Source organism: Palaemon carinicauda, chromosome 3 (assembly GCF_036898095.1).
Source record: "Palaemon carinicauda isolate YSFRI2023 chromosome 3, ASM3689809v2, whole genome shotgun sequence".
Lineage (NCBI taxonomy): Eukaryota > Metazoa > Arthropoda > Malacostraca > Decapoda > Palaemonidae > Palaemon > Palaemon carinicauda.
The window spans coordinates 6,275,969-6,297,406 of NC_090727.1; the positions used below are offsets into that span (position 1 = coordinate 6,275,969).

General features: G+C 49.7%; 1 long non-coding RNA gene and 1 pseudogene across 1 annotated transcript in view; both read left to right on the top strand.

The window, feature by feature from the left end:
* Nucleotides 1–21,438, top strand: part of LOC137636716 (uncharacterized) — a 124,616-nt gene that overhangs the window by 94,308 nt on the left and 8,870 nt on the right. The gene's annotated exons all lie outside the window — the stretch shown is intronic.
* Nucleotides 7,952–8,070, top strand: LOC137638926 (5S ribosomal RNA; annotated as a pseudogene).

The window sequence follows — 21,438 nt, forward strand, 5'->3', positions numbered from 1 at the left end:
GTATTGGATGATCTCAGCCATCCCAAAGATGGTTTGGACCTTTTTGGCAGAACTACTCTCAAGGGTTGGGTCATCAGAATCCAGGGGGATCCAATCCTTGAGGTGGGACTCTTGGCTTTTGGCCGGAAGCCCATCATTACAGATATGGGGAGGATGATTCCATATTACCTTGGTCTCAGTCCTAACAGGCGGGTTTAGCTTACACCTGTGCCTCTATATCTGTTTTGATGCTATCCTTCGGGTAGGGTATGGAGTGGACCATCTGGGAAGTATACTCTCATTGTGCCGAATAGTGGAGAATACAAATTTCCTTTCCAACGTATGATACTTTCTTAAAATTCTCAAGCAGGTACCCCAACAAAACAACAACAAAAAACATGAAAATCCCACCCTTAAATATGGACCCTTCAAATACTGACTCCCCATCCCCTGGATTTGCTGACTCCCCCCCCCCCCCGCCACTGTTGACGACTTCTGCTACTGTAATTAAGGAAAATTCTGTTGACGACCTTCAAACTAAAAAGGACCACTCTACTGATGTTAAAAAATCTAGCAATTTGGGTAACACAGGGAAACTACGATTCCTTCATGTTTCCCAAATCCCATTAGAGACAAATTATAATGATATATATAGAGCATTTGAGTGCTATGGATTGATAAAGGAAATAAGGATGAGACTTGGAGATGAAAAATGGGAATCTTGGATATCTTTTGAAAGTCATGATGAAGCGTTTAATGCCATAAGTAATATTAGTAGTATCAAAATTAACGAATTGAACATCATGGGAGCTCTTTGTGATAAGGTCCCAAAGGAATTGGATGTGTACAAACCTGCTGATTGGTTTGAAAAAGATAGAAATGTACCCATGCCTTCACAGAGAAAACCCAAACCACCAATGTGGCTCTTAGCTGAACCTAAAGGGATAATAGGAAATTATTTTAAGATATGTAAGTTTATCCAAAAAAAAGTAGGAATCATAGCACCTGGAGATATATCTCGTTTTGGGAAGAATAGTTATCTCATCCATGCCAAATCTTCGACTCAGTCTGCAATACTGTCTAACTTACAGACAGGCAGTGATGAAATTACATTGGAAATGAAACTTCATCTAAATTTTAGTTATGGAAGGGGAGTGGTCTTTAATAAGGACCTGTACAAATTTACAGAGGAAGAGATACCTTCCATGTGTCCATTAAATGTATGGAAAGTGCATAAGGTTCCTGCAACTTCAATGATTATACTTACTTTCCAGGATGCTGATGTACCTTTCCATATTTTTATTGAAAATGAAAGGATTAAAGTTCGGCCTTTCAAACAAAAGCCCCTGCAATGTTTTAATTGTTTTAAATTTGGACACCCATCCAAAGTTTGCAAAAATGGAAAAATGTGTGGTATTTGCTCCAAAACTTATCATGGAGAATGTACACTTGAGGCTAGGTGTTCAAATTGCAATTAGAACCATAAATCAACTGATAGGAGATGCGAACTTTATAAGTTGGAGGAAGCTGCCCTAAACAAATCAAGTTTAGAACACATAAGTGTGGGACATGCAAAAAGACTGTTGAATAAATCAACCAGCTATGCAAAGGCCTTAAAATCAAAGGTAAATTTACCACAGGAGACAGCAACCCCACTTAGCACTGCCAGTAATCCTAAGAAAAGAAATACAACCTCTGATAATAAAGTACTGCATGACAAGGTAATCATATTGCCTTCTGAGGCTCTGCCACAGCGTATTAAAAATGGGTCATTGCCCATTTCTGTACAGCCTTCGTCCCCCATTACCAACAATATTACTAACCTCTCCCAGGCCATGTCCTTGCCTGATTTGATGGAGATGCCACCTGACACCAAGTTACCAGGTGCACCTGTATTGGGGAAGGTGCAAAAACCTGGTAGCTCAAAACCTACTAATCGGAAAAGAGAGAGACCTCCAAGAAATATCAAAATTACGACGTCAAATAAATATGATGATTTGTCTGTTGATATTTCTGATCTGTAAGTCAATTTAAATAAATCGGAATTGTTCCGTAACCGAAATACAAACCACGCCATTTACATTGGGTTTACCTTCTAGCGCAGCTGAAATGGCGAGCCATTAGAATTTAACGAGGGTGTATTACCCCCGCACTAGTTAGCGGGGGGGGGGGGGGGGGGGGTAGGGGAGTGGTAGCTAGCTACCCCTCCCCCCCTCACACACAGATGAATGCTCACTTTCACTTTTGGCTCGGACTGTGACAGACGTCTCTGTCTTGGTCCTCTCTTGGCAGCCATTGTTTGTTTTGTCTTTACTTAATCGCTTACTTTTCATTTACTCAATATATATGTAAACGTTTTCATGTTTGTATATATATTTGAGTATAGAAATCAGTAAGTTTCCTTTTCAGAGTTGTGTGTGTAGTGTACGATATCTACGTGGAGTCCTCGGCAGTTAGGCCACCACGGCGTAATTTTATGGGTGGCGATCGAGTTTGACTTATGTCTTTCTCTCTCTCTCTCTCTCTCTTGAGGTCGTTCACCCTTTTACTAGGTGTTACTACGCCCTTGTAGCTTCCTTTCCGTGTAGGGGGGGTTGCTACGCCGTACGTTTGTCTCAATTAGTTTATGAATCTAATTATGGTTGTTAATTTTTCAGTCTGTAGAACGATTCCTTTCGAGGTTTCGTTCTTTCTTTAGTGTTCATTCATTTTTAAATTACATAATTAAATAGTTTCATAATTATAATTGTTATAATTCTGTTTTGGTTACAGCTCTCCTTCCGTGAGTGTAAGTGGTTGTGAGGGCACGTGCCTGTTGTGTAATTCTTGTTTCCTTTCCCTCGGGATTCCTCTTCGGAGCCTTCACGGGGGAATGAATGTGTACTAATGATTTTTTTTTTTTTTCAGTTACCGATCTAGTTCGTTTCTGTAATATGGCAACGGTGTGAGCTGTCTTGTGGAGGCCTGGGGATTCGGCTGTTGCTGCCTCCCCTTTGGATTTTCGTCAGGGGCGTGTCTCCTTCTACTGGAAGTACTCCCGGGACGACGGATAGCTCTCCAGTTCATTTTAGAACTCTCAGGAGGCTTACCTCCTTGGGCGGGTAACTTTTCTTCCGAGGGAAGTTTTTCCTGTCCAGGCTTGAGTTTTTCCCCTTTTGGTGGGTTCTTCTCTTGCCTTTTTTTCATGCGACTATGCTCTTGGTGCTGAGCGGTCACACCTGCAGTTTCGCTCAAGGGGCTGGGCAACCGCAGGAGCCCCTCTTCGGAGGATTGCTCTTTTTAGGTCTCTGGCTGACCAGTCTTTTCTACGAAGTGTTTCTCTTTCGTTCGCGAGAGAGTACACTCATAGAGACTCCTCTTCGGAGGATTCTTCTGCTGCTGTTGCTGTTGGCCTCCTTCGCCGTAAGGCCCACCGTCCGCCTCGTCGTAAGGGCCTCTCATCCCCCTATAAGGGTGCTAAGAGGCGCCTTTTTGAATCTCCGTTTGCAGCCTACAACTCCTTCTTCTTGATCATCCGCCTTGGTGCAGATGGACAGCAGTCTGATCTCGTCTTCCGACGGGCAACGGTCTTCCCGACGGACAACGGTCTTCCAACGGACATCAGTCTCCCAGCGGACAGGCAACGGTCTTCCGATGGACATCTGTCTCCCGACGGACAACGTTCCCTTCGGGGCAATGGGTTGCCTCCCACGGGGGTTCTTCCCTTGCGTGTCAGGGTTCCCCTGCGCGCCCTTCTGCTGTGTTCTCTCCTGCTCCTGCTCAGTGTTAGCGCACAGGCGCTCTCCTGCTCATCAGCGCTTCCTGATCGCTGGCGCTCTCCTTTCGCCAGCGCTCTCCTTTCGCCAGCGCTCTCCTGTTCGTCAGCGCTCTCCTGTTCGTCAGCGCTCTCCTGTTCGTCAGCGCTCTCCTGTTCGTCAGCGCTCTCCTGTTCGTCAGCGCTCTCCTGTTCATCAGCGCTCTCCTGTTCGTCAGCGCTCTCATGATGATCATCCCTGCTGTTCCTGTTGGTTCCTGTTACGCGCCCTGTGCGCACACGTTCCCCCTCGCGATCTAGAACTTCGGTTCAGGTCTGGTTCAAGGACTCTTCTTCTATGCGCAGGCTTCCATGCGTTGCCTTCTGCTTGTCAGCGATCATCAGCTCGCCAGCGATCACCTGCTCGCCAGCGTTCACTTGCTCGCCAGCGCGCACAGGCGATTTTAGTATCGCCTATTCAACAGCGTTCTACACGTCAGCGATCACCTGTCTCTCGGCGATCTCCGGATCGCCCGCGTGTGTTACAGCCGTCGCACCAACGTTCTCCAACGCTTTTGAAGGAACATGGTTCGCCAGCTACTAGCTCGCCATCGCCCACCTGCGCATGCTGCTCACCATCGCGCGATCGCCCACCTGCGGATGCTGCTCGCCATCGCGCGATCGCCCACATGCGGATGCTGCTCGCCATCGCGCGATCGCCCACCTGCGGATGCTGCTCGCCATCGCGCGATCGCCCGATCGCCCACCTGCGGATGCTGCTCGCCATCGCGCAATCGCCCACTTGCGGATGCTGCTCGCCATCGCGCGATCGCCCACCTGCGGATGCTGCTCGCCATCGCGCGATCGCCCACCTGCGGATGCTGCTCGCCATCGCGCGATCGCCCACCTGCGGATGCTGCTCGCCATCGCGCGATCGCCCACCTGCGGATGCTGCTCGCCATCGCGCGATCGCCCACCTGCGGATGCTGCTCGCCATCGCGCGATCGCCCACCTGCGGATGCTGCTCGCCATCGCGCGATCGCCCCCCTGCGGATGCTGCTCGCCATCGCGCGATCGCCCCCCTGCGCATGCTGCTCACCATCGCGCGATCACCCACCTGCGGATGCTGCTCGCCATCGCGCGATCGCCCACATGCGGATGCTGCTCGCCATCGCGCGATCGCCCACCTGCGGATGCTGCTCGCCATCGCGCGATCGCCCGATCGCCCACCTGCGGATGCTGCTCGCCATCGCGCAATCGCCCACTTGCAGATGCTGCTCGCCATCGCGCGATCGCCCACCTGCGGATGCTGCTCGCCATCGCGCGATCGCCCACCTGCGGATGCTGCTCGCCATCGTGCGATCGCCAACCTGCGGATGCTGCTCGCCATCGTGCGATCGCCCACCTGCGGATGCTGCTCGCCATCGCGCGATCGCCCACCTGCGGATGCTGCTCGCCATTGCGCGATTGCCCCCCTGCGGATGCTGCTCGCCATCGCGCGATCGCCCCCCTGCGCATGCTGCTCGCCATCGCGCGATCGCCCCCCTGCGCATGCTGATCGCCATCGCGCGATCGCTCGCCTGCGCATGCTGCTCACCATCGCTCGCCATCGTGCGATCGCTCACCTGTGCATGCTGCTCGCCATCGCGTCGACATGCCACAACGCGCCATCGCTAACCTGCGCGTTAGCGCTCACCAGCTCACCACCGATCGCCTGTTTATCCATATCGCCAGCGGTCTTCCTCTCCCACGCAGCAGCACGTTTCCTCACCATCGCGCGAACCGACGGTGTTCCGTCGCGCGAACCGACGGTGTTCCGTCGCGCGAACCGACGGTGTTCCGTCGCGCGAACCGACGGTGTTCCGTCGCGCGAACCGACGGTGTTCCGTCGCGCGAACCGACGGTGTTCCGTCGCGCGAACCGACGGTGTTCCGTCGCGCGAACCGACGGTGTTCCGTCGCGCGAACCGACGGTGTTCCGTCGCGCGAACCGACGGTGTTCCGTCGCGCGAACCGACGGTGTTCCGTCGCGCGAACCGACGGTGTTCCGTCGCGCGAACCGACGGTGTTCCGTCGCGCGAACCGACGGTGTTCCGTCGCGCGAACCGACGGTGTTCCGTCGCGCGAACCGACGGTGTTCCGTCGCGCGAACCGACGGTGTTCCGTCGCGCGAACCGACGGTGTTCCGTCGCGCGAACCGACGGTGTTCCGTCGCGCGAACCGACGGTGTTCCGTCGCGCGAACCGACGGTGTTCCGTCGCGCGAACCGACGGTGTCCCGTCGCGCGAACCGACGGTGTCCCGTCGCGCGAACCGACGGTGTCCCGTCGCGCGAACCGACGGTGTCCCGTCGCGCGAACCGACGGTGTCCCGTCGCGCGAACCGACGGTGTCCCGTCGCGCGAACCGACGGTGTCCCGTCGCGCGAACCGACGGTGTCCCGTCGCGCGAACCGACGGTGTCCCGTCGCGCGAACCGACGGTGTCCCGTCGCGCGAACCTACAGTGTTTCTTCGCACGAACGTCGGCCTAATTCTTGCAGTATCCATTGCTCGTCTATGGGTTATCGCTCGCCGACCACCACCTCTCGCCCTTCCTACCACGCTCGCCCTCCTTCTGCGCTCCTTCGCTCACCTTCGTTTGCGTGACCGCGCATGGGCGCTTCCACGTTCGCCCACGCGCAAATCTTTGAATTACCATCGCGCGAGCTCCAGGGCGATTGCGACCACGATTCCCATTGGGGTTTTCGCAGCATGGCCAGCCTGGCGAGTTCTTCCAGAACACGGCCTCACCCCGTAAACGCAGAACATGACACTTGCAAGAATAGGAAGAAACTTCAGGGAGGTCTGAGCAACACTCCTCTTTCCAGAACCTGGGTTAGCCCTTCCCCGTCATTCCCTGGAAGGATTTTTGGTGGGGGGCTTTCCGTTCGAGATTTCTCCATCGGCCAAGGGGTGACTGCTTACCCCTTCCTCTGGGGGCTTACCAGGTCCTTTCCCTCCTCAGTTACGGCCCGAGGTTTGGTTCAAAGAAACTACAGGAAGATCATGGGTACTTTCTTCCTCTCGGGCTCAGGCACCTTGGCCTTTCGTCGTTAAGTATCTAACTTGCGGACAAGCTCGATGTTGTACCATCTGGACGCGCTGACTGAGGACTTCCTTCGGGTGTCTCATCTGTGGAGGTCGACAACCTCAGGCACCCTCCCATCCTTGAGAAGAGTTTGTTTGTGCCCAAGGACAGAGACTTAGACAGCGGCTGTGCGGAGGAAATCGACTTCCGTTTTCACTCCTCCAAGGCGCTTTCTTCCAGACTCTGCAGGGCTCCAGCGCCCTTTTCTTTCAACCACGTCGGCCTAAGTTATCGGCTATGACAACTGGGACAAGGTGTCCAATTGCAGTTTCCTCCTGTCAGGAACAGATGGCACGGGAGGCTCCCCCGGGGGGGGGGGGGCATAGTCCTAAAAGGAGCGGCAGAGTTCACGAACTCTAGGATTGCAGGTTTTTCTCTGGGAGGATGCTTAAGGTTACTCATCCGAATGACAGCTTCCCGATGCCCATTCCCGCACACTCTCTGTGATCAGCCAAGGATATTGCGCCTGCCGTCTCTGTCAGCGAATTCAGTGTCTCTGAACCTCTATGCCATAGCGTCAGCAAGAGTTGCTCGGTTGGGCAGAATGATCCATACCTTAGGCGAAGGTCTTCCATAGGATCATCGACGGCTTCACCACCGGCCTCTTCAGTCGATCCTTTCTTGTAAGGAAGGATCTGAGAGGGGAGTTCCGTAGTCGACCTCTCAGCCCTGATCAAGTTTGTCGAACAAACTTCGGCCAGCGTAGAACAGCAGAATCGATCAGACTGGTAACGAGGCGACAGGACTCCTTAAACCCTGGATCGGAAGGACGGGTACTTTCAGTTTCCATTCCATCCATCTTCCAGGGAGCTCGTCGAATTCAGCCTAGACTGCAAGTATTCCTGCTTATGATGTTGTGTGGCTATCCCGCCGTGGCATAGCAGGTTTTTTTCCCCCAGAGAACTCTCCCTGCCTTCCTCATGGCCGCTCAGGTGCAGGCTTCCGCCTCCTCTGCTGTTTGGAGGGCTGGTCAACTCCGGTAGGCTCGGGTTAGACCTTCTTCAGCGCCGGGACAAGCTTTCGGATGCTTGCCATGAGTGTGGGTTCATGGTATTTTGCTTGGAGCCTTCTCTTCTTCTGCCTCAACATCTGGAGTATCTGGCCATGATATTGAGTCAACGGCCTTACCACGTTGGAAACCCCGCTTCTCGTCCGTCCAGCGAGGTTAAGCAACGTCGGTTCTGGTCGGTACTTGGATGGGTGACCACCTGGGGACGCCAGATTCTGTTACCACATCCTCCGAGCCTTCCTTTCAGTTGACTGTGGCAAGACTGAGGAGAGTCGCAGTACCTGTTCTCAGTCAAGCAGAGCTTTCAGCCCTACCTTGGAATGTTTCCTAGTTCTCCTTTCCTCATTGACCCGTCTATAGTCCGAACGGTCGCCTCAGGATAAGTTCCATGTGGGGCGGTCCAAGTTCCGGTGGCTTCAGGCAACGTTTAACTGGACTTCCTGGGCCCTATGGGACCAGCAGAATTATTAGACCTGCAATGGGTGTTGACTTATGGAGCCTCTTGATGGTAGTGGATATTCTCGTCCTTTCCCCACATTCTTGATGCTGTTCTCGGACTCGTCAAAGGAAAGGGGGGGGGGGGGCATGTTCCGGTCCAGGCCTATGGTCAAGACCTGAAGGATACCTCTCCATCATTCAGGCAGGCTTAGGGGCCTTAGTCTGGCCCCTCTACAGATCCCACAGCTCCTGCCGAGTTGCCCCGTGCGCGTCAACTTCATGATTCTGGCGTATTCTAACCAGCAGGGGACGCATTTTCACACCTTCACATCTTGCAGTAGAGATACCGGGATGATTGAGATTCTCTCAATACCACCATCGGCTCTCTCATTCCAGGCAGGGGAATGTTCTCTCCGACTATCCGAGCAGAGCCTCGTAGAGAGAGTGTACCTGGGGGTCTTTGACCTTGGGTAACCAGCAAGTCCTGGTCTGGGGAACCTGATCGCGACAGCTTGGAACCTCAAGCTTCCGCTGTTCTTCCCCCCAGTCTCAGACCCCGAGACTCTGGCAAGATGCATTCCGGTGATGGTGGGACAACTTCGACGCCTGCGTCTTCCCTCCTTTTTGTCTGTGGACAATGGGTCTCAACAAGACCAGGTTGTCTGTCAACCTTTCAATGGGAGAGCTCCAATGGGACTATGCGCAGAACGGTTTCTGGACCCTCTGCTTCCCCTGACGGAACTCCTGGGAGAGCTTCTCCCACGGCGCAGACTACTCAAACAACCACACTGCGACATCTCTCCCGAACCGGGGCGTCGCTTCGGCTTCATGCCTGGAGACACTACGCCTCCTCCTCAAGAAGAGACAACCCGCTACAGTCGCGGTACGGAGGTCGCGTCATCTGCGATAGTCATCCGCAGGGGTCTTCCAGGCAAAGTGAAGTCTTCGGTGGTTGGCGCCGTGGGAGATATACCTCTTCCCTTGAGGCCTCTTCTCCAGCAATAACGGTCTTATTGCCTTTCGGCGGGAGGAAACTCCTTTCCGCTCTCGGCAATGAAGCCTGTCGCTCAGCCTTTCCCTGACCTTTAGGCTTAAAGGAATAACTTTTTCCTGCCCGCTGGATCTTTCCTCGCTCATGCGAAGCTACGATCGTCCCTGCCCTAGTCGGAGGAAGACCTCCAACTTGGAGCATGGCTCGGACTTTTAGTCCTTTAAGAGATCTTCTCAAGACCCTTTACGACAGGCCTCGGATTGTATTCCGCCTTGGGTCTCCTGCTCACTCTGGCCACGGCCAGTGTGTAAGCAATCTTCTTGGTCTCGTACGTACGACTCCCCCTTTCTAAGGAAGAGGGGAAGGCAACATTCAGGTTCGCTCCTGGGTTGTTGGCTAGACTCAGAATCTGGGGGTCCCGGCCCTTCGGTCCAATTCCTTCAAGATTTCGAGTCTCCATTCTGTATCTGATGTCCCAAGACCTTCTCTTTCTTGCCAGTAAGGAATCGAGAGGTTAGCTTTGGGAACAGCTGCAGTTTGTCCTCAGTTGCAGCCGATTTGGGAGCACAAGGAGGACACAGGGAGAGTCACCAGTATACCTCTTCAGCCCGGACTCAAGGACATTCATCACGACCTGTCTCCAGACCCTCCCCCGTCACGTCGCCCTACAGCACGATGTTGGATACATCGCAACGTCCCTCGCCTTCGAGTAATACTACTCTGTGACGCAGGTGCTACAAGCTGGAGTCTGGAAGCGTCTAATGACCTTCGCAGCCCGCTTCCTGCAGGGCGTGACCCACAGGAGTCTCGATACGTTTTCTATCGCTCTGTGGTGGCTACACAACAGCTGGTCTAACCTCAGGCTCCTTTTTGGACAGGTAGCAGAAGGTTGAGGGCATTGTTATCAGGTTTTAGTCTGCATGAACGAAAGAAGTATGTCTGGCCCTTATTTCTTTCTTCATCATCCCCTCTATGGGGAGGCAGCACCCTGGTCTCTGCATAGCTGACCTCGAACCTCTGCAAGTAAACCATGCTTCCTTGTGTTCCGAGTATTGAGTCAATACTGTCGCATCCCCCATACCCTGACGAGGTGGTATTGGGAACGTCCTAACCCAGAGTTCCTTCTGGAACTCCAGGTCAACTGCCTAGGACGGGTCACACTTCTTCCTTCACACACAAGCTTATGTAGGCCACACGGTTCCTTGCGGAGCAAGGAACTTGTGAGGTGCAGGGACTCCTTTTCTCGAGTGCGACTCACTCGGATTCTGAGTCCCCGGGTAAAGCCAAAGCCAGTATGGCTGGGGACTTTCCACCCTACCTAATGGGTAAGTCACCCAATGTAAATAGCGTGGTTTGTATTTCGGTTACGGAACAAATGACAAATTCGAAGATAATTTGTATTTTTCCTAACCATACAAACCTTAGCTATTTACACATATTTGCCCGCCAGCCCTGTCCCCCAAGACAAGTCCTACCTCTAAGTGAAAGTGAGCATTCATCTGTGTGTAAGGGGAGGAGGGGTAGCTAGCTACCACTCCCCTACCCCCCTGCTAACTAGCGCGGGGGTAATACACCCTCGTTAAATTCTAATGGCTCGCCATTTCATCTGCGCTAAAAGGTAAACCCAATGTAAATAGCTAAGGTTTGTATGGTTAGGAAAAATAAAAATTATCTTCGAATTTGTCATATTCAAGTGGAGGTCCACCAACCTCCTCAACAATCAGATCAAAAAGACAAAAAGAAAATCATAAATGCTAAACCCAATCTATCAAGACCCTCTTTAATAAAACCACCTAAAAATAGTGTTAGATCAAAAACTGCTAATGGGAAGACTCCATCCAAGGGGTCTACCAAATTATAAACCATAGTTTTTTCCTCCATTTTGCAATGGAATTGTCAGGGTTTAAGGGCCAAATATGAAGAACTTAAGCTCCTTATTCATGAGCATTCCCCCATAATTATTTGTCTACAGGAGAGCAAACTTGATCATAATACCCCTTGTCCTCGCGAATACATTAGTTATAGGACACCATATGATCTCAAGTGGGGAGCCATGGCGGAAGTCTCATATACGTTCGTCGAGATGTTCCCCAAGTTTCTCTGTCTATTCGTACACCTCTGCAGGCAGTGGTTGTACAGATTGACATAGGGTGAAAATATACAATTTGTTCTCTGTACTTGCCTCCAAATGATAACATTTTGTATGATAACTTAGTGGAGGTGATTCAACAACTCCCTCAACCTTTTCTTTTACTTGGAGATTTGAATGGTAGACATCCTTTGTGGGGTGATGTTTTAGCAAACACGAGGGGAAATATCATATCATCAATTGTGGAAAATGAAGATGTGGGACTCCTTAATACAGGAGAGCCCACACACTTTCATGTCCAGACAGGTACCTTGTCATGTATTGACCTATCAATCGTAAACTCTAATTGCCTTCTCGACGTCGATTGGAGAACATTAGATGATTGGCATACTAGTGATCATGCACCAATCATTATAAACACCAACAATGGTCCACCTTTACAGGGATCGCCACGATGGAATCTTGACAAGGCGGACTGGGATAAATTTCGTGAGCTAAGCGAAATTGAGGGGGATGCAGGACAAGTTGAAAATATCGATGATGCCATAGACTCACTGAATGGAACTCTCCATACAGCAGGAGTCAATTCAATTCCCAAAACAACAGGGTTATTCAAACGACGACCAGTCCCGTGGTGGTCTTCAGAACTAACTGCCCTCCACAGAGCCACAAGAAGATCTCTAACACGATTGCGTAGACTCCGAACTGATGAGAATTTAATTATGTACAAGAAATGTAGAGCACAGTTCCGTCGTGCCATGAAAGAAGCAAGGCGCCAGTCATGGATGTCTTTTGTTTCCTCCATTAACAGTAGAACACCACCATCTTCTGTGTGGAGGAAAGTAAAAAAGATAGCTGGCAAATTCACCCCCAACCCACCACCAGTGTTGAAGGTGAATGGCCAGTATGTAACTGAAGACAATGATGTTAGCAAAGCCCTGGCTAATCATTTTTCAAATGTATCCAGCAAGTGTGAAGGAGCCCCTGGTCACCAGTATAGGAGCACTGAAGAAAAGAAAATTTTAAATTTTGCAACAAGAAGGGAAGAGTAGTATAATTCTCCTTTCACTGAAAGAGAATTTGATTCCGCACTTGCTCATTGCAATGATACAGCCCCTGGACCCGATGGAATTCCATATGCAATGATTAAACATGTACATTTTAATACAAAGCTATTTATTTTAAGTATTATTAATCGAATATGGCATGATCATAGTTACCCAAGTGTTTGGGAACTAGCCATTATTTTAGCCTTTTTAAAACCCGGTAAAGACAAGTTTTTAGCAGCAAACTATTGTCCTATTGCATTGACATCTTGTTTATTTAAAATCATGGAGAAGATGGTCAATGCAAGGCTGATGTGGTACCTTGAAAAGAAAGGTATTTTATCACCGATTCAATGTGGATTCCGAAAAATGCACTCAACGACTGATGTGTTGATACGACTAGAGTCTTCTATTTGTGAAGCCTTTGCTTCCAAACAGCACCATGTTACAGTATTTTTTGACCTTGAAAAGGCATATGATACCACATGGAGATATGGTATACTTAAAACCATTCATGAATTGGGATTGAGAGGAGAGCTGCCACTATTTATTCAGGCATTTCTTTCACATAGAGTTTTTCAAGTGAGAGTTGGGGAAACTCTATCAGCGAGTAAGTGCCAGGAAGAAGGAGTTCCTCAGGGTAGTGTGCTGAGTGTAACCCTTTTTGCACTAGCAATTAATGGGATATCCTCAGCCATTCCCCAGGATGTTCTCTCAACATTATTTGTGGATGATCTCTCAATATCATTTGCTGGCACTAGAATGGCAATGGTTGAGAGAAAAATCCAACTCTCTATTGATAAAATTATCCAGTGGCCTGACATGAATGGATTTAAGTTCTCGACAAGTAAAACTACCATTGTCTATTTTTGTCGTATCCGGGGAGTACATCCAGACCCGGATATATACATTAAAGGTCAACGGATACCATGTGCAAGATAAGCTAAATTTTTAGGTTTGATATTTGATTGTAGGCTTACATGGGTTTCTCACTCAAAAGCGTTAAAAGCTAAATGTGTTGAAGCTCTGAATATCTGAAAAGTATTGTCCCATACATCATGGGGGGCAGACCGCAATACTATTCTAAAACTATACAAGGCCTTGATTTTTTCCAAAATTAGTTATGGTTGTGAGGTATAGTCTTCAGCCACCCCAAGCCGGTTAAAAATATTAGACTCGATACATCATGCAGTTATTAGATTGTCTACTGGAGCTTTTAAAACCTCGCCTATCCCAAGTCTCCTTGTTGATGCTGGAGAGTTACCTCTAGACATTTACCGAATGTCTTCCATTCTTCGGTATTGGTTTAGATTGCAAAGACTCCCTAACTCTCTAGCCTTTCAGACTGCAAGCCTTGTAAGACACGCATCATACTTTGAGTTGCACCCAAAATCTCCTCAACCTTATGGCTTTCGGGTGAAACGATTATTAAATAGTCTAGATATAATTAGAAATAAGGTACTTCCATTCAAGGTATCATCAACGCCTCCATGGAAGTTACCAGAGATATCTTTTTGTAAATATTTTATTGGAGATAAGAAGAATATGTCAGACCTAGAAGCCAGGTCTCTTTTTAATGAACATGTTAAAGAACATAGAGGATCAACTTTTATCTATACTGATGGCTCCAAATCTGATGCTGGCATTGGATTTGGAGTACATAGTAATGGTTTTAATTGTAGAGGTGCACTTCCTCTGACCGCTTCCATATTTACTGCCGAACTGTATGGCATATTAACCGCTATTGAGAAAATAGCGTTGGAGAAGGAGGGTAATTTTACAATTTTTAGTGATGCAAGAAGTGTCCTTCAAGCTATGGAAGTTTTTAATTCTAATAACCCTTTAGTTTTAAAGATTTTAGAATGGCTTTTCATTATTAGACGGAGAGGTATAACAGTTCAATTTTGTTGGGTTCCAGCACATGTAGGTGTGTCCGGGAATGAGAAGGCAGATTCACTGGCTAAGGAGGCTGCATCTGAGTTGCTGCCAAGAAGGTATCCCATTCCCTGTAATGATTTCTTACCCGACATCAAGAAATTGGTTTGCAATAAATGGCAACAGCAATGGGATAGTCAAGATGGCAATAAAATGCGAGAGATAACAAATGACATATCTCCTTGGAGGTATAATATGATGCCCCGAAAATGGGAGACGTCTCTTTGTCGTCTCCGTATTGGTCACACTCGGTTGACACACAAGTTTCTGCTGAAGGGCCAACACCAACCGTATTGTGACGACTGTTTAGTACCTTTAACAGTAAGGCATTTGTTGACCGAATGCCCCAATTATAACATCTTAAGGAATAGATATTTGTTTGAGGCTCGAGGTGAGGGTGGCGGGTTCATCCTTGCCAAGATTCTTGGAAATGATGTGTCCTACCATGCAAGTGGCATTTTTAGATTTATTTCAGAAGCAGGTCTTCTGAAAAATATTTAACTTTTATGATTTTAATTGAATACTCTTTTATTTTTTATTTTACTTTATTTTTTATTTTTGTATACATAAATTAAATGTTACCGGCGTCAATGACCTCAGATGTCAGGATGCCTGAAAACTTTAAATCAATCAATCAATCATGTGTACACTGGATATAAAGGATGCGTACTTCTAGATCCCAGTCTTCAAGATCCATCTTCAAGGAAGCATCTAAGATTCAACATAGACAACAAAATATGCCAGTTCAAGGTGCTGTACTTCGGCCTTTCCACAGCACCTCAGGGCTTCACAAGAGTGTTCACCCTAGTGTCATCCTGAGTACATAGGCGTGGTATCCTTCTCCTTCGTTACCTGGACGACTAGCTAATCTTGGCAGACTTAGTGGCAACCCTTCTTCATCACAGAGACAGGATCTTGGGATCTTGGTAAACCTCTAGAAGTCATCCCTGCTTCAAACTCAAAGACTGGTATACCTGGGCATGAAATTAAACTCGAAACTACACAAAGCCTTCCCATCAGACGACAGGATAGCGAGGCTGAGGAAGGTCATAAGACTCTTTCTTAGACGAGAAGAACTCTCAGCCCAGAAGTGGCTATGTCTCCTCGGACACCTATCATTCTTGGCACGTCTAGTTCCCAACAGCCGCCTCAGGATTCGATCTCTCCAGTGGCACCTTAAGTTCAATTCAAATCAGGCCTTCGATTCCCCGGATACTCTGATCCCCATAGGACAAGAGGAAAGGACGGACCTCTGATGGTGGCTGGCAAACGAGAATATACTGAAAGTTGTCGATCTTCTCGTCCTTCCACCCGATTTGAAAGCTGTTTTCGGACGCATCAAAAGTTTACCGCAATCTGAGGATTGAAGTATTAAATCTCGAGAAATATCCCGGTTTCCTTATCAGAGACGGGTACCCTTAGGTATGTTCTTCATCATCAGCCTGCAGAAGTTTTTCAGCAGATCGACCGTGTCCAAGATGGAAGTTGACGGTAGTTTCTTCCTTCGACAAGACACTTTCAGTCAGCTCTAGTGAGTCAAGCCCACTCGGACTCCTTTGAATCCAACCTCTTCAGGGCTAATCAGATACCAGGTAATTCAACATGAGGGACCTCCCTTCTCTCTGGTCTCTACAAGACCCTGGCAGGAGACTGACTTGAGAAGATGGTTGACAAACAAGAATCTTCACCGAAGTCGACCTCTTCGGCCCTTCCCCTGATTTGTTTCTTCCTTCAGATGCATCAAAGAAGGGGGAGGGCCCACATGTTGTACCACTCGGCCACTTGGCTCTGGTCAAAATCTGAACGGTATTGTTATTTAAATCTCTTAGGGATTAGGACAGCCTTCCTAATGGAAAAGGGGCAAACCAACTTCGGGGGGAATTCGCATTCGAGCTTCGGCTACATTTCTTAGGCTATACCCGATGTTTACCTTCAACTTGAGCTAGATCTCGTTGATGGGGGAACAGAGAGTGCGATCAAGAGGTTCACCTCCTGGTGGTGGAATTCTCCCTTCCGAGGGAGAGTCCGTTCAGCAATCTTCCAGCTTGCGGGAAGAATTACCAACAGTGGCAGCATATGGTGGTTGCCTATTTCTGTCCACGAGAAAGACGTCCTTTACCTGTTTGGTCTCCCCTTTGGAGGATTCCTCTTGTGGGAATTGGATTCATTCTATCCCCGCCATGGCTCTTTGGAGCAGGCCTTGTCGTTGGCAGTCTTATCTCACCCTTCAAACTCCTCTTGCCCAGAAGACTTGTCATGCCCAGCCGACACATCTACAGCTCCCGACGGAGATCCTGAGAGTTAATGCAGGAGTTGGATGCATTCATTCCCGCTCTTGCTCTTCGGAGTAGGCCTTGTCTCGCCCATCAATCTCATCTCACCCATCATACTTGTCTCTCCCATCAGACACGTCTTGCCCATCAGACTCGTCTCGCTCAGCAGACTCGTCATGCCTAGCTGACTCGTCTGCAACTCTCGATGGAGATCCTGAGAGAAGTCCCTCTGCGTCATGATCTACTCTAACAGCCACATGTGAACATCTTTTACAAAGCCGTATCTTCGCTACAATTTCAGCCTGGAGACTATCCATCTCCTCCTCTCTAAGAGTCGTTTCCGCAACAAGTTGCGAAGAGGATATCTGGATACCTATGTAAATCTTTGGCTTCGGTCTACCAGACCAAGTGAATTGTAGTTGGTATCGTGGAAGGTGTATCTTTCCCCTCGATGCCACTATTCCAGCAATAGTGGAGCTCCTTGTTTACCTTTGGGAGGAAAGCTTCTTTTGGTTTCGGCAATGAAAGGCCACCGCTTGTCCTTGAACCTCACCTTCAGACTAAATGGAATCAAGCTTTCCTCTATGTCGGCATCGTCTCTCTTCTTACGGAGTTTTGAGCCTACCTGCCCTCGGTTGGAAGGGAGATCTCCACTTGCCATGGATCGTATCCTTCAGTCCCCAAAGAGTGCCCCCTACGACCCAGTACACCAAGCAGCCGATCTTCACCTGACCTCAATGACGCTGTCTCCTGCTCGGGTTGGCTTTGGCCAAGAGTGTCAGCGAACCCCATGGTTTGCCATCAACATCTCTCAATCACAGCGATGGGCCAGGTAATACTCGACTCGGTTCCTGGCAGCTTGGATCCCAGAATCCTATCCCCTTTGGATTGGGAGTCCTTCGTAGAATGACCAATGATCCAGATCAATGGCTACTGTGCCAGGGAGAAACTGGAGGTGCTACCTCAAGGAGACTACTGGACCTCACCATAGAGTGTTAGCACTTTGCCAGTCGGGGAAGGTCAAGAGAAGGATCACCTAGAACATGTTCTCGGCTTGGATTTGCAAGATCATGGACCGAGCATTGAATCCTGATCCTTCTACGCATAGAGGACACTGAAAGCTCATAATATTAGGGAGTACGCTCTAGCGCTTTATGAAAATTATTCTGTGACGTAGGCCTTATCAGTGGGTGTGTGGAGGCATCAAATGACCTTCACCGCTCACTTTTTGCAAGACGTAACCCACAGGATCGTGGAGGCGTTCTCCATTGACCCTTTGGTGGCTACACAATAAATGGTATAAATGCTTCTGGCTCCTTGATGGACAAGTAGCATATGGGGGAGGGTAGAGTTTAACTATGGTTAAGTCTGACTGTAACTTTCTTACTTTCATCTTCCACCCTGGGGGATAACAGCACCTATAATACTCTGCAAAGCTGGCGTCCTCTGTCTGCAGATAGAACCATTTCGTGTGTGCAATCTGGTATAGGGGGGATTGGGTAACGTTTATGGTTGATTCTAAGATTCCTGTTTCTGAGAATTCTTACCTAGACCAGTCGCACTGATACTATCACACACTCACACAGATTGCTCAGGCTGCTGACTGTGCTTTGCACTAAATGTTTAGAGAGGTGTCAGGGTTTCTCCCTGTTATATTTGAAGCACGTACAGGAAAACCTGGGTCAAAGACCAGCCAGTTGGTTTGGACTTATACCCTCCTAAGGGGGTGGGTCAATCCCTATAAATAGCGAGGGTTTACATTAGTTTCGGAACAAATGACAAATTTGAAAGTAATTTGTATTTTTCCTAAAGATACAAACCTGTAGCTATTTATACAAATTGGCCCGCCATCACTTGTCCCCCAATAAGTCCTGCTTGCAATCAAAAGCGACGATACAGCACGTGTGTGTGTTTGTGTGTGTGTGTGAGCAGGGTAGCCAGTTAACCCCCCCCCCCTTGTTAACTAGCGGATGGGTGATTATACCTTGCTAAAATTCTTATGGCTAGTCTTTCAGCGTTGCCAAAAGTATAATCCCTATAAATAGCTACAGGTTTGTATCATTAGGAAAAAAGGGATTTTGACGAAGGAAAAATCTATTTCTGGGAAGAGACCTGTGACGCCCGGTGAAAGAAGTCCTTCTTTACACTTTTCTAATATAAATCTTCCAAATATACTAGAGAAAGATAAAAGCATGGAATGCAGAGGTTATTACCCTTGTGGGTGTCGTGTATACAACAGGGGCGTGTGAAAACCACTATTCACAGGCGCCTCTCTAGGACATTATCATGGGCGTGTTCCCTTCTCTTAGAAGTTCTCCCGTGACAACTGTCAGCTCTTTAGTTCATCTTAGAATGCTCAGGAGGTTTGCCTCCAGGGGTGGGTAACTTCCCTTCCGAGGGAGGTTCCCTTCCCAGGTATGCGTTTTTCCCCTGCAAGGGGGGGGGGGGGGACTTCTTTTACCTTAATAATTCCTGGATGGATTTTCCTGGTCCTCAGGCGGTTATGCTCTTGGTGCTGAGCGACCGCTCGTGTAACCATGCTCAAGGGGCTGAGCGGTTGCAAGGCCGGACCATGGAATTTCATGCGACTATGCTCTTGGGGCTGAGTGGTTGCACCTGCAGCTATGCTCTTGGGGCTGAGCGGTTGCACCTGCAGCTATGCTCAAGGGGCTGAGCAGCTGCAAGATCTTCTGACCTCTCTTGTTCGCGAAGGAGGTCACTCATAAGGACTCCTCTTCGGAGGAATACTCCTTATAGGTCAGCTTGCTGATCCAACGGCCCTAAGGGGCGCCATCATCACTGTCTTCTAGTCTCTTCTACCAAGTGTTTACCTCTCTCGTTCGCGAGAGAGGCCACTCATAGGACTGTTCCTGTTCAGACCAGCCGGCTGTTCGGGACCTCTCCGCAGAATTGTTCGCCATCTCCTAGACCTGCTGACCTGCCGTCTCCGTTCCTGGCTGCTGACGCTGTGGGCCCCCACGCGCCCCGTTACCCAACGGGCACCGGTCCCTTCGGGGAAAAAGGGGCTTTCTCACACTGTGAGTAAGTCCCTTAAGTGCCAGTTATCCCCTGCACGCCAATGCAAGCGCTCGCCTACTGTTCCTGAGAATTCCATCAAGAGGAATCCTGTTCCAGTCCTGATCGTCCCAGTTCTGTCAGCCGTTCCTTCATCTTAGCGCGCTCGTGCTCGCCGATGATCTTCCTACACCAACGATCCTCTTTTGCGCGCCAGCGCCGACGATCTTCTTACGCGCGCACGCGCCGACGATCTTCTTACGCGCGCAAGCGCTGACGATCTTCGTACGCGCGCAAGCGCCGACGATCTTCGTACGCGCGCTAGCGCCGACGATCTTCGTACGCGCGCTAGCGCCGACGATCTTCTTTTGCGCGCTAGCGCTGACGATCCTCTTCGCGTGCAAGCGCCGACGATCTTCTTACGTGCGCAAGCGCTGACGATCTTCAAGCGCCGACGATCTTCTTTTGCAAGCAAGCGCTGACGATCTTCTTTCGCGGCCAAGCTCCGACGATCTTCGTACACGCGCTAGCGCCGATGATCTTCTTTTGCGCGCTAGCGCTGACGATCTTCTTACGCGCGCGAGCGCTGACGATCTTCTTACGCGCGCAAGCGCTGACGATCTTCTTACGCGCGCAAGCGCGGACGATCTTCTTTCACGAGCAAACGCTGACAATCTTCTTTCACGAGCGAGCGCTGACGATCTTCTTTCACGAGCGAGCGCTGACGATCATCTTACGCGCCGTCGAATTTCTTATGCGCGCAAGCGCTGACGATCTTCAAGCTCCGACGATCTTCTTGGCAAACGATCTTCTTTGGCGCGCTAGCGCTGACGATCTTCCTACGCACGTAAGCTCCAACGATCGTCCGCGCGCAGGCTCCTATGGTTCCCCGCGCCGACGATCTTCTTACACGCGCAAGCGCCGACGATCTTCTTTTCCGCGCAAGCGCTGACGATCTCCTTACGCGCGCAAGCGCCGACGATCTTCTCTCGCGCGCAAACGAGTAGGATAATCGTCCCGTGTTAGGGAGAGAAGAGCCCTCAGACTTCTTTGTTGGAGTTATGTATCCCTCCTAGGAGGGAATCGAAGGACTCTGTTCCCCAAGTAGAACCTTTGGGGACAAGAGACTTTGCTGCCAGTTCACCAGGAGGAGAGCAGCATGATTCAGAGCACCACTCTGTTGAAGAGCTTTCCAGGGGAGTCTCTCTTGAGAGACACTCTAGCCGGCAGGTGACATTCTCGGCAACAGAGATCCTGAGTCAGGAGAAGGTCGCAAAATTTGCCATACAGGCCACTTTGTGGCTGGATGTCTGGCTAGGATCTCTGGGCATCCTGCTGCGACCCAAGGATCTGTCCAAGGAGAGCATCAGGAATGCCCTGGAGACCTTCTTCCTCTCGGGCACACATACCATTGAGTTTCTGGCTTACCAAGTTTCGAACTTGTGGGCAAACTCGATGTTGAAACGACGTGATGCGGTGGCCGAGAGGTTCCACTCGAAGGTTCCAGTCGTGGATACCTGTAGGCTCAGACACTCTTCCATCTTGGGAAACAGTCTGTTTGAGCCCAAGGATGTGGAACAGGCAGCTGAGAGGTGGAAGAAATCGAACCACGATTCTCTTCTCCAAAGGGCTCTTACATATAAGCCCTACAAACCTCCAGCACCTCAACAACCTCGCCAATCCAAGACGACGAAACCGGTAGCAGCAGCAAAGACGAACGTGTCCAACCAGTAGCCCTTTCCTGTCAAAGACAAGGAGGGCAGAAAGTCCTCCAGGGAAGGCAAGAATCCTAGAGGGAGTGGCCA